This window comes from Otolemur garnettii, unplaced genomic scaffold (genome assembly GCF_000181295.1).
Source record: "Otolemur garnettii isolate 467f Iridium unplaced genomic scaffold, OtoGar3 scaffold00140, whole genome shotgun sequence".
Classification (NCBI taxonomy): domain Eukaryota; kingdom Metazoa; phylum Chordata; class Mammalia; order Primates; family Galagidae; genus Otolemur; species Otolemur garnettii.
Genome location: NW_003852535.1, coordinates 3,334,191 through 3,345,868, shown reverse-complemented (window position 1 = coordinate 3,345,868; position 11,678 = coordinate 3,334,191). Strand labels below are relative to the sequence as shown.

General features: G+C 42.2%; 1 pseudogene across 1 annotated transcript in view; it reads right to left on the bottom strand.

The window, feature by feature from the left end:
* Positions 1 to 617: 617 nt before the first annotated feature.
* Positions 618 to 11,678, bottom strand: part of LOC105887860 — a 12,015-nt pseudogene continuing 954 nt past the window's right edge. Inside the window, exon 2 of the transcript XR_002775460.1 lies at positions 618 to 900. The product of XR_002775460.1 is annotated as an aurora kinase B pseudogene (transcript). The remainder of the gene's footprint in view (positions 901 to 11,678) is intronic.

The following is an 11,678-nucleotide window of genomic DNA, read 5'->3' as shown; positions in this document are numbered from 1 at the left end:
GTGGGAGCCTAACTTCCACTGGTGCTTAGCTCTACGTTGCCAGTCTACCTCTGGTCATAAAGATATGAGAAACGTACTTTTCCTTTGAAGGAAAGCAATTAGCAAAGGCAGGTGGCCACCATAATTACTAGGTAAATTTTGAAGGAACCATGTGTGACCAGTGGTGTGGCAAGGTCCACATACTCCAGAACCAGTGATGGCTTCTTTTGAGAACCTGTGTGTCTGTCTTTGCAATCTCTTAGCGGATTGTCTGTGAATATACATCACGTTCTGGTTTAAGGCTTATTCAATAACAAAACTGTTTTCTTTCTTTTCTACTTTTGCAGAGAAGTTTTCTGGGTTGGCGGATTTTGTCTTAAACTTTTATTTTCTCAGAAGGTATCGTGGGCACCCTCCAAAGAGCTTTTTTTTTCTTTGAACGTGCATGTGCTGTCTTTCACACAGAGAGGTGGCAGCAAGTCCCTTGGGAGTCCCTTGGGATCACTCGGGTCTTCCTGGGAAGGGTCGGCCGTCCTGAAGTCAGCGAGGCAGCCTTTCCTAGAAGGAAGCGCGAGTCTTTGGTAACTGCCGCTGACCCGTGGCGTGGTCCGGGGTAGGGGAGGGCAGGGCCGCGGGGCTCAGAGGGCAGCCGAGCCTGGTGGCGCTGGGACCGAGGGCAGGAGCCGCATGTGGAGCTGCGGCGGCCGAGCGTCGGGAGCTGCAGCGTCGGAGGCAAAGCCAGGCCCTGGGGAGCGCGTGGGCTTCGAGTCCCCAGTGGCCCCGCTGCCCCTCCCGGGTCCCCGCCCCACACCCGCGCCGGGATGGCTCGACAGCGACGCCGCGTGGCAGCGCGAGGCACCAGCGTCAGGGAGGAAGGCTGCGAGCGTGAGCGTGAGCGTGGCGCTCTGGATGCCGCAGGCTCTGGGAGAAACAGGGGTGGTAAGGCAGCCCCTGCCGGATCAAACGACTGGACAGAAAAACCCGAGTTCTCGAATGACGTTTCCTGAACATCAACAAGTTATAGTACAACAGACATTTCCGAGCGGTACTTCATCCCTGATAAAGGGTTAGCATGAGGTTGGAGGCGGAGAATCAGCCCTTTTTCTCCTCCCACTTCTGGTGGCCCCTGGCATTCCTTGACCCATGGCGGTGTCACTCCGATTTCTGCCCACGTGGTCACATGGTCTCTTCTGTGGGTGGAATCTCCTTATGTTCATGAGGACGTTTGTCATTGGATTTAGGATGTACCTCGTCAGGATAAGCTCCTCCTCTCAAAACCTTTGACTTAAATCATGTCTTGTACCACGTAGGGTAATAGTCACAGGTGCTGGAATGGATATGTGAATTTTTGGGAGCTGCAGTTCAGGCCACTACAAGTGGATTTGGAAAAGTAGATTTACCCAGCTCAATTTTGTAAAGGTGGAAGGAGAGAAAGAGTGAATGAGTGCGGAAGCAGAGTCTAGGGAGGTTTCCGAGAAGGAGGAGGTTCGTGGAGAAGTCCTGGAGAGTCGAATGTGATCCCGGAACGTTCCTTAATGGGGGAGTGAACACAGACGCAAAATGTGAGCTTCAACACTGTGTTTAAATCCGCTCTCTCTGTCCATTCTTAGTTTCCACATCATTACAGGAAAATCCAAACTCTAGTCTTCAAAATGCACCTTCCAGATCCTTCCACAAACTCAGATTTCTGTGGACCATTCCTCTGTTTGTTATTACTGTGCAGTAGTGTAACCCTCCCACCCCCCAATTAGCGACTTAAAACAGCTCCTATATATTGGCTTACGGTTTCTGATGATCAGGACTCCATCTAGCTCAGCTGGGTGCCTCTGGATCAGAGTTTCTTGTGAGGTTGCCGTCAAGCTGCTGGCTAGGGCTGAGGCCCCATCTGAAGGCTCTTTTAGGGGTAGGGGATCCAATATCATGTGTTTGTTGCGGGGCCTCAGTCCCTCCTCGTAGAGGACCCTCCAGGAGGCTGCGTCACAATATGGCAGCTGGCTTTCTAGAGAGAGAGAGAGACAGAGAGACTCAAGATGAAGTCACAGTCCTTTTATAACCTAATCTCAGAAATGACAGCTTGTCACTTTTGCTGTTTCCTATTTGTTAGAAGCAAGTTAATAGTGGAGCCCACACTTAAGGACGGACTACATGGGGTTCTTAGGGCTAGGAGATGGGGATTGCTGGGGGGCATCTTAGAAGCTGCTGACCACAACCTCCAGAGTCCAATAGACATGAAAGAATTACATTGCGTTTAAGGTTAATTGTGGATTTGTTTCCTAATTTATGAAAATAGACCCAAACATCTTAAAACTAATGTTTATATTTCTGAATCATCAATAAACCCACACCAGTGCCTCAGCAGGATTTTTTTTATTTTTACTTTTGTTTATTTTTTTATTTACTTTCTCAGCAGGGTTCTGAATTGATATTGCATTATCCTTTCCCACCTTTGTTTCTCTAGGTCAGTGAGTTTTCAACTGGTGTGCCCCTCAAAAGTTTAAAGATCATTAATTAATTAAATTATTTTCAAAAGAAGTTCAAAGCAGGCTGAGTGCCTGTAGCTCAGTGGCTAGGGCATCAGCCACATACACCCGAGCTGGTGGGTTTGAACTCAGGCCAGGCCTGCCAAACAACAGTGACAACTATAATCAAAAAATAGCCTGGCGTTGTGGTGGGTGCCTGTAGTCCCAGCTATTTGGGAGGCTGAGGCCTAAGCCCAAGAGTTTGAGGTTGCTGTGAGCTGTGATGCCACAGCACTCTACTAGGGCAAAATAGTGAGACTCTGTCTCAAAGAAAAAAAAGTTCAAAGCACAGTAAATAAATACCTTTTATTATTGATTAACATAATTTAAGTGTGCCGGGGAAGTTTAACTATAGGTTCAAGTGTGCCCTGAGATTAAAAAAAGTTGAAAAACATTGCTCTAGTGAAGGGCTTAGAGATGTTAATGATGTTTCTGGAGTAAACGTAGCAGTGAGTCAGCAGTGAAACCCAGGTCTACTCAGTTCTAAAGCCTAGACAGATGTGCCCTGCTTCTGGAGAGGAGAGCCAGTCTTATGAAGAACCTGAAGCTGTGTGTGTGTTCTCAGCTTCTTCACTCAGTTGACTCTGTGTTAATTTCCCAGGGCTGTTGACACAATATTCCAAACTGTGTGCCTTACAACAACAGAAATTTGTTGCTCACAGTACTGGGGCTAGAATTGAAAATCAAGGTGTTAGCAGGGTGAGTTTTGAGAAGGGACACTAAGAAAGAGGCTTCAAAGGGGATGAGAGGAAAGCCTGGCCTGCAGGGTTCATAAGAATGTGGGTATGAGGTGACCTAGGTAACCAATGACCAATAGAGGGAGACAGTGACCTGCATAGTCTGGTTCCTGTTTATCTTGACTTGATGTTAGGGAAGATCAGTAGGTGGTCTGTGTTGGAAAAGAAAAGAATTTCTCTAGACCCAGATCAAGATATAAAAGTATGAAGTTTATTTTATCTTCTTCAATGGAGAAAGGGAGTCAGAGTGAAAGAGAGTGGAGAGAGAGAGAAGAGAGGAGTGAGCAGGGAGACTGTGTTGCATTCCAAGAAAGGAAGAATGCCTGCCCTGAGGTCAAGTGGCTAGCTGAATTTAAGGGAGTCAAGAAAAAAGTAATTGCAGCTGAATTCACAGGGTATTATGAGACTTTTCCATCTGCTTTTCCTTTGGCAAGATGCTAAGCAGCTGTCTTTGCTGCCAGAGCAGATATCACAGGTGTTTCTGGGAGTCTGTCGTTGATTTTATCTACCCTGAAATATCTTTTGAGGCCAGACACTCAGCTCACATTCTTATTGTTCAGGAACACTTGAGGCTGTAGATCAGATTGTAAAAGGCAAATTTAGTCGACAGGTCTAGTGATCGTAAATCACATTTCCTTTTCTTGTCTGCTAGTGGTTTGTAAAAACAGAAATCCACAGGGTGCCTGGACAGAAAAAGAAAGCAAGTGAGAGGGAGATTAATTTTTGCCCTTACTGAAAACCTACGGGTTAATAATTTCTCTATCATTTCAGTATCAAGACCAACCATTCCTACATCTGTCACGACTGTGTTGATTTATTTTTTTACTTGTTACTGTCTTTTCCTTTCCCCGTCCTGGCCCTTCTTCCCCAGTTTAGAATGTAAATGTACATCCTTTGAGAGCAGGGACCTTGTTTGTCTTGATCGCTAGAGGCAGAACTGTGCCTGGCACTCTGTGGCTGCTTAGTCAACACGTTTACAAGGCAAATGAAAGATATAGAAATTAGGCAACAACCATGGTTATTCTGTACTCAGTTTTGATATCAACTTTCAGTCCTTTTCATTAAAAAAGTAGTGAGAATTCTAATCCAGGTGGTGGAGAGAATGATTGGGATTTTTCCTCTTCTGGGCTCTGCAGATTTCCTTTAGGGTGTCCCAATATTGTTCTCGTTACACACTGACCCCTTGTACCTTGGTTGACCTTTTATCTGTAGCTCTTAGCCCTTTGCTACAGCTGCTGCAGCTGTTTTTGCTAAACCAGTTATCCAATGATCATGTCAAGTACCAGATAATTTCACTAGAGGGCAGTAGAGCACCGGATTAAAAATTCAGGATCTGAAGCTGCGCATGTGTTGGCCTCTCTTCCCTTTTTCTTTGAGGTTTTTTATTTTTTTCCTTTTATTAAGTCATATACACATAGATCATGAATACATTTGTACTTTTGTGGGGTACAATGTGTTGATTTTTTAAAATACAATTTGGAATGGTTACACCAAACTAATTAATATAGCTTTCACCTCGTTTACTTAATTATTTATTGTGTTAAGACATTTATGTTCTATACTTGGTAGGTTTGACTTGTACCCTTACAATATGCTCCATAGGTGTGGTCCCACCGCTTACCCCCCTCTAGTACACCTCCCCCCTTCCCTGCCCACCCCCTCTACTTCTCTCCTTCATCCTAGGCTATAGTTGTGATCTATCTTTCATAAGAAATTGTGAGTAATTATAAATTGATCTCTCTTCCCTTACAGGCGAGTGGAATGTAGACAAGAGAGCGAATCATTTTGGACCATGGCGATGTGAAGGCAACACCCTAGGGATGACAGAAGAGCAAGCTGAATCAAAAGGCCATTTAATAAACCATGGTTAAGAATTTAGCGCCACCCTCCTTCACTTCTCACCCCCTGGACGGCAGGCTGCTTGGGTTCCAGGGGAAGGGACGGGAGACTGTGCACATTTTCTCTGGATCCCCCATTGTTTTGAAAATATCATTTGCTGGTCACACTTTCCTGTAAGACAGGTTGTGAAATGTAGACTTTTTACTGGGTAGCCAAAAATCTACTGTGGAAGAATGGAAAATGGAAATTGGAAGTAAACTGGCAGTTTCTGCCACAAATCCTTATGTTGCAGGAAAATGGCAAATTAAAACAGACACTTACACCAACAATATAGATGAAGGAGTATATAATTGCCCAGGAGAACTCAGGGGCCTCAAGGTGTAAAATGCTGAGCTCTGGGGAACTTTTTTTTCCAAATTCTTTTATACTGTTTTTTTCCCCCTTCAGTTCAATATCAGCTACATAGTAATGGCTACAGATGTTAGAAACTAGGGTATTGTCATTAGTTACAGAGTCTTTTTTTTTTTTTTGCTTTTCAAGGTTATTTAAGCTCAGTGAATCTTTAGAGGGAGGAGTTCCTCTGCAGCTGCCCGCTGCTTTCTCAGGATCACTAAGAAGTAAAAGATTTATTTCTCCTTCCTTTCGTAAGCCAGCTGAGGTTAAAGGATCTGGATTGTAAATTAACTAACTTGGTTAGGGCTGGGGACTTGTAAGATGATTCAGACCCCAGCCACTGGTCGTTAGGGTTCACTTCTTTCCCTCTTTCTAGTTAACCTTAATTCATCATATTGAGTAGACTTTTGGATTTTATAACCTGGAGCCTCCCCCAGTGAAGTTCTTTCATAATCTTTTCTGACCCGTGTCCTAGCATTATGATTAGGCTGAACTGGTCTGTTAGCATTATTAAAAATGTTTGTTTGCCTTATTAGCGTCTTATTATATTTAGTAGGGCCATCTGGAAGTTTCATCTGCTAGGACATGAGTGATGAATTCTGGATAGTAAGTTCTCTTCTTTTTACATTTGTCTGATGAATTACATTGGAATTCTACATTGGTTCTATCCCCTGTCCTCGCTATCAGCGCGGGTTCACTGCTGGAGCTCCCACCCACCTGAGTTACAGAGATGCTGATTAGTCTTTCCTGTTCTTCACTCATATCCTACTTTTCTCAGCCTATTTGGCTTATACCCTTCCATACATTCGCAGATGGAATAAATTTATATTCCTTACAGACACATACATTTACTAGAAGAAACAAAAAAATTCAAGTAAGTGAATATTCTACTTGTTAAACTTAACAAAAATTAATGAGTCACTTTTAATTTTTGTATTTTCACTCCCCCTTTTTACACTTTATATTAACTTTTCTCTTTTGTATGTTATTATGAATTCTTGGAATTTCATACACTCAACTTTTTCAATTAATCATCCTCTCCCTGTATTTTTTCCCACCCTTTTCTCCTTGAAGCTAAATTATTTTAACACTGCAAAGGGAGGCCCTGTAAATTGGCTTCTTGGTCCTTTCAAAATGGTCTTATTTTTTGACAACATCATTGCTTTCTGGCAATAACAAACCTACTGTGGATTTTTGCTGTTTCCAAACTTAAGGTTAACTTTCTCTAATAAGCCTTGGTACCTTCTGAGAAGAAAAGTACTCCCGATTAAAATCTGGCATTTGGTGGGCGGGGAGGTAAGATGAATGTTTGTGGTAGGCAAAAGTGATGTTGCTGTTGGCTACTTTTAGTGATCAAGCTGGGGAAGTTCTTTCTTTGTAATAATTTCAAAGATTTAGGACTACAAGTATTTTTTGCTACGTGGATGGATTGTACAGTGGTGAAGTCAGGACTTTTAGTGTGACTGTCACTCTTAATAGTGTACATTGTGTCCAACAGGTAGTTTTTTTTTTTTTTTTTTGAGAGAGCGAGCCTCAAGCTGTCCCCCTGGGTAGAGTGCCGTGGCATCACAGCTCACAGCAACCTCCAACTCCTGGGCTCAAGCGAGTCTCCTGCCTCAGCCTCCCAAGTAGCTGGGACTACCGGTGCCCGCCACAACGCCTGGCCATTTTTTTGGTTGCAGCCATCATTGTTGTTTGGCGGGCCCGGGCTGGGGATTCAAACCTGCCACCTTAGGTGTATGTGGCTGGCACCTTAGCCACTTGAGCCACAGGCGCCGAGCCCAACAGGTGGTTTTTGATCCCTCATACCCCTCTTAACCTCCCCTCTTCTTCATTTTCACTGCCCATTATACCACTTTGTGTGACCACATATATCCGCTGTTTATACCTTCCAACTCGTAAGGGAGAACATGTAGTATTTGTTTTCTTATTCCTGAGATACTTCACTTAGGATAATAGCCTCTGGTTCCATCCCAAGTTGCTGCAAAAGGCATTATTCATTATTTTGTACCTTTTTACGGCTGAGTAATACTCTGTGTATGCATATATACCAGATTTTCTTTATCTGCTCATCATTTGAAGGTCACTTATGTTGATTCCAAGATATTTCTTTTCTTTTTATATGCAGGCAAGCTTGCATAAGACATTTCTTTTTTAAGATTAGGAACTCACATAGGTTTATCTTCTGTGATATGATTGCAAAATGTCAGCTGTTCAAACTATAGTTCAGTTTTCTAAAGAGCCTCTCTTGATCTTTCCTGTTGAAAATGTTGTCTTGAAATGCCTGATGTTTCCTCAACCAGCTGATATTATCTTAAGTTTTAACTTTGTTAGGTTCTCATTGGCTTTGTCAGTGATTTGGGTAGTTCTCCAACATAATTGGACTTAAAATTTTGCTTTGCACTTGAGAAGTATTGTATTCGTATTGTATTCATAGATGTAATTGGACATTCAGGAAGAGACAGACACAAAAACACGGAACACATGTATTCTACCATGAACATTGTTTTTTGGCCACTTTGCTTTAGTTCAGACTTCTAGGCCAATCATATTTATATGGGTACAGTGTTTGATTCATTGATGAATAATCCATGAATAATAATAATTCATTAAATTATTTTTGTACAATTGCCATTCTCATTTCCTTTGTCTTTTTCTGTCTCCGTCTCTCTCACACTTGTATGTGTACATGAAAAGACTCAAAGATGGCAGAATCATCATGGAAAGAAGTTTAGATATCTACTTGAGAGCTGCCAAGGGAAGCTGTCAGACTTATCTTATACTTTGTGTGAATAAAACATATTTTTATAATATACGTATTAAATCTCTTGGACTTAAGAGTTGTTTGTAGAAAGACTGGAGTCAGCTAATACAACGTGTTTTATTTCTTTCATTTTTCTTTTAGTATAATTCCATTTTACTTTGTTCCAGAGGATGATTTTTCTTTAGTTCTTAAGGACCAGCTCCTTATACAGGCTTTGGTGGAGGTCATGGGGAGAACTTACAGGTCTAAATTGGGGTGGGAGTCTTTCCAGGGTTCATGAAATTGATTACTAACTACTTTGCTGTGAAGGGCACAACTCAAGCAGTGATGTGGCATCACATACAGCTTTGGAAGCACGTAGGCATCAAAGACACTTGCTTTGGAAGTGTCCCTGCTAGCTGCATCCTCCACTGTGCTTTGAATGAGAAACTTAAGAGGGAAGTCCTTGAGCACATCGCAGGTGTAATTTATGCACAGAATAGGCTGCATGTGGCCATGGCTCTTTTTCTTATGACCATTGTTCCTTCTTTTCTTTGTCATCTTGAAAGCAAAGGCCTGAGAGAGCCAATTTTTTTTTTTGTATTCTTCAGATGATCCATTGCTTTTCTCTGAAAGCTCAGAGAAAGTTGAGTCCAGTTTGTAACAAATATATTCTTTTATTTTTAATTTGTTAATTTTTATTTTAAAACTATATTTATTTATTTATTTTTTAGAGACAGGGTCTCACTTTGTCACCCAAGCTGGAGTGACAAATGGTCACATCTCACTGTAATCTTGAGCTCCTGAGCTCCAGTAATCCTTTTGCCTTAGTCTCCTGAGTAGGTAGGAGTACGGACATGAATTACCGTATCAGCTAATTAAAAAAATTATTTTATTATAGAAACAGGGATCTTGCTATATTGCCCAGGTTGGTCTCAAACTTCTGGCCTCAATAATCCTCTTTCTTTAAGCAATCCTCCTGTCTCAGCCTCTGAATGTATTTTTCATTTCTAAAAATCCTACTTTCTCCCACAATTATTCTGTTACTTTTGAGTTTTCTCATTTCTGCAACATTTTAAAATCTCATTTTATTTTACTTGATTTAGCAAGAATAATTATTTTTATCATATGTCTGATAATTTCAATAACTAAACATTTTTGGCAGGTCTGTTTCTGCCCTTTTTTTCCTGGTGATTCTTACTCCTTGTACCTTATTTGATATGGTTCTTGTTTCACTGACCATTTATTATTCTTAGGAAACTGTTTATTGCTGGAATGCAAGAGTCACTGAAGCCACTTAAGTTTTATTTTTAAAAATTCCTTTATCTGGTGATGTCAGGTTAACAGAATCCCTTAGAGCAATGCCCAAGTACTTCAAATAGGACCCACAGGTATATAAGTCACTAATTGTATACCTATTTTCTACTCTAGCTAATTTTTTTTTTTTTGAGGCAGAGTTTCACTTTGTTGCCCTTGGTAGAGTGCTGTGGTGTCATAGCTTGCAGCAACCTCAAACTCTTGGGCTCAAGTTATTCTCTTGCCTCAGCCTCCACGTAGCTGGGGCTATAGGTGCCTGCTACAACACCTGACTATTTTTTTTTTTTTAAGAGACAGGGTCTTGCTCTGGTTTGGGCTAGTGTTGAACCTGTGAGCTTAGGCAATCCACCCACCTTGGCCTCCCAGAGTGCAACGATTACAGGTGTGAGCCACTGCACCCAGCCTCTAGCTCAATCTTTCATGAAACACTCAGTTGATTCTTCTCAGAGGGGCAGAAAGTGTATTTTCTATTTGCCAGAAAAGGAGGGTGAAAAATACTAATTCATGTTACTTTCAATTCACTGTGCAAAGAAGAACCTTATAAATTATGGTTCTCTATCACTAGGATAACTGCAGATGCTCTTGGATACTTTTGGCCACAGCAACTGCTCAAATGATCCAGCATTCATCTCTCTCTGTGTGGAGACAGATCCTCATGACCCTAAGAAGAGTACAGTCATTTTGGGAGACAGCTAGAGAGAGAAAGCAGACCAGAGACCAAATGGCATGGTTACACCAACCCCCTCCCCGCACCTCTGTAAATCCTCACGACCATCTTGGGAGGACAGTGAGTGAGTGATAGGAAGCAGCTCAGAGACCAAATGGCACAGTTATAGCAATGTCCTCACCACACTCTTAGAATGCTTCCGGCCAGGGCTGGGCTTGGTGGCTAACACTTGTAATCCTAGCACTCATAAGTTGGAGACCAGCCTGAGCAAAAGTGAGACCCCTGTCTCTACCAAAGAAATAGAAAAATCGAGGGAAGAGGATTGCTTGAACGTGAGCTGGAGGTTGCTGTGAGTTATGACGCCAGGGCACTCTACCTAGGGCAACAGCTTGAGACTCTGTCTCAAAAAAAACAAAAACAAAAACAAAAACACCCCTCCCCCACCAAAAAAACCCAAAGTGTCCTGGTGCAAGATTAACACCTTCGTGGAAGGCAGTAATTCTAAGATCAGTCCCTGACATAGCATCATTCCCTCGACAGAAAAAAGATGACACCTCTCACCCACATTCCAACTGCACTGATAAAAGCCTCTTGAAACTGTGGGAGAGGGATCTGACTCCTGGTCAGACTCCACTCTGCAATTTCTCTCTTCTTAAAAAGTTTTTGTAATCCCTGGATTGGCCTCCTCTCCTTTTTATGGATGCTTCATTCCAACTCTATTCTGCTACTTCTCACTTTGAATACTAACATTTTCAGTTTAGAAAATTTCCAAAAATGCATATCCAAGAACTTGAAAAGGGTTATCCTCACAATAAAACATCAGATATGATTATTATCTGTAGTACCTAACTGAGAAATTTATATAAATACAGCTAATGCATTTGGGAACACATGAATATTACTCAAGGGAAACCAGGAGAAACTTGAGGGGACTGCACTGGATAAAGTTTTAACAAGAAAAAGTGAAAATTCATTGTTTCAACCTATCTTCTGTTTGGAGAAAAATCATTTTGAAGAATGGGGTAGATAAGCTAATGAAAAGAGAAATTGGGAATTTCTAGGACAGAAGCCAGCAGTGCAGTATCTATCCCAGCCTGTCTGTAGAAATCTTGGCTCAGCCAAGTCCGGCAATAATTTTTCCCAACAAATGAGGGGGCTTCAAGCTATCTTAACTATGAGACTCCGTTTCCTAAAACTTCCCAACTCCTTTCTCTCTGCCTTAGCGCCATCTTTCTAGAAACCTTGTGCGTGAATGCAGGCTGAAGGTCAGGAGAGCAGAAACATGGAATGCCAGAGGCTGAGGAGGCTGCGACAAGGTGTTGGCCTGCATGCTACTCGCCTTGGCATCCACTCGCCTTGGATGTGAAAAGGCGCAAGTCCGCCTTTTCACCCTCAGTTTCTGCCAAATAGAAAATACACTTTCTGCCCCTCTTAGAAGAATCAACTGAGTGTTTCTTTCTTTCTTTCTTTTTTTTTTTTTTGAG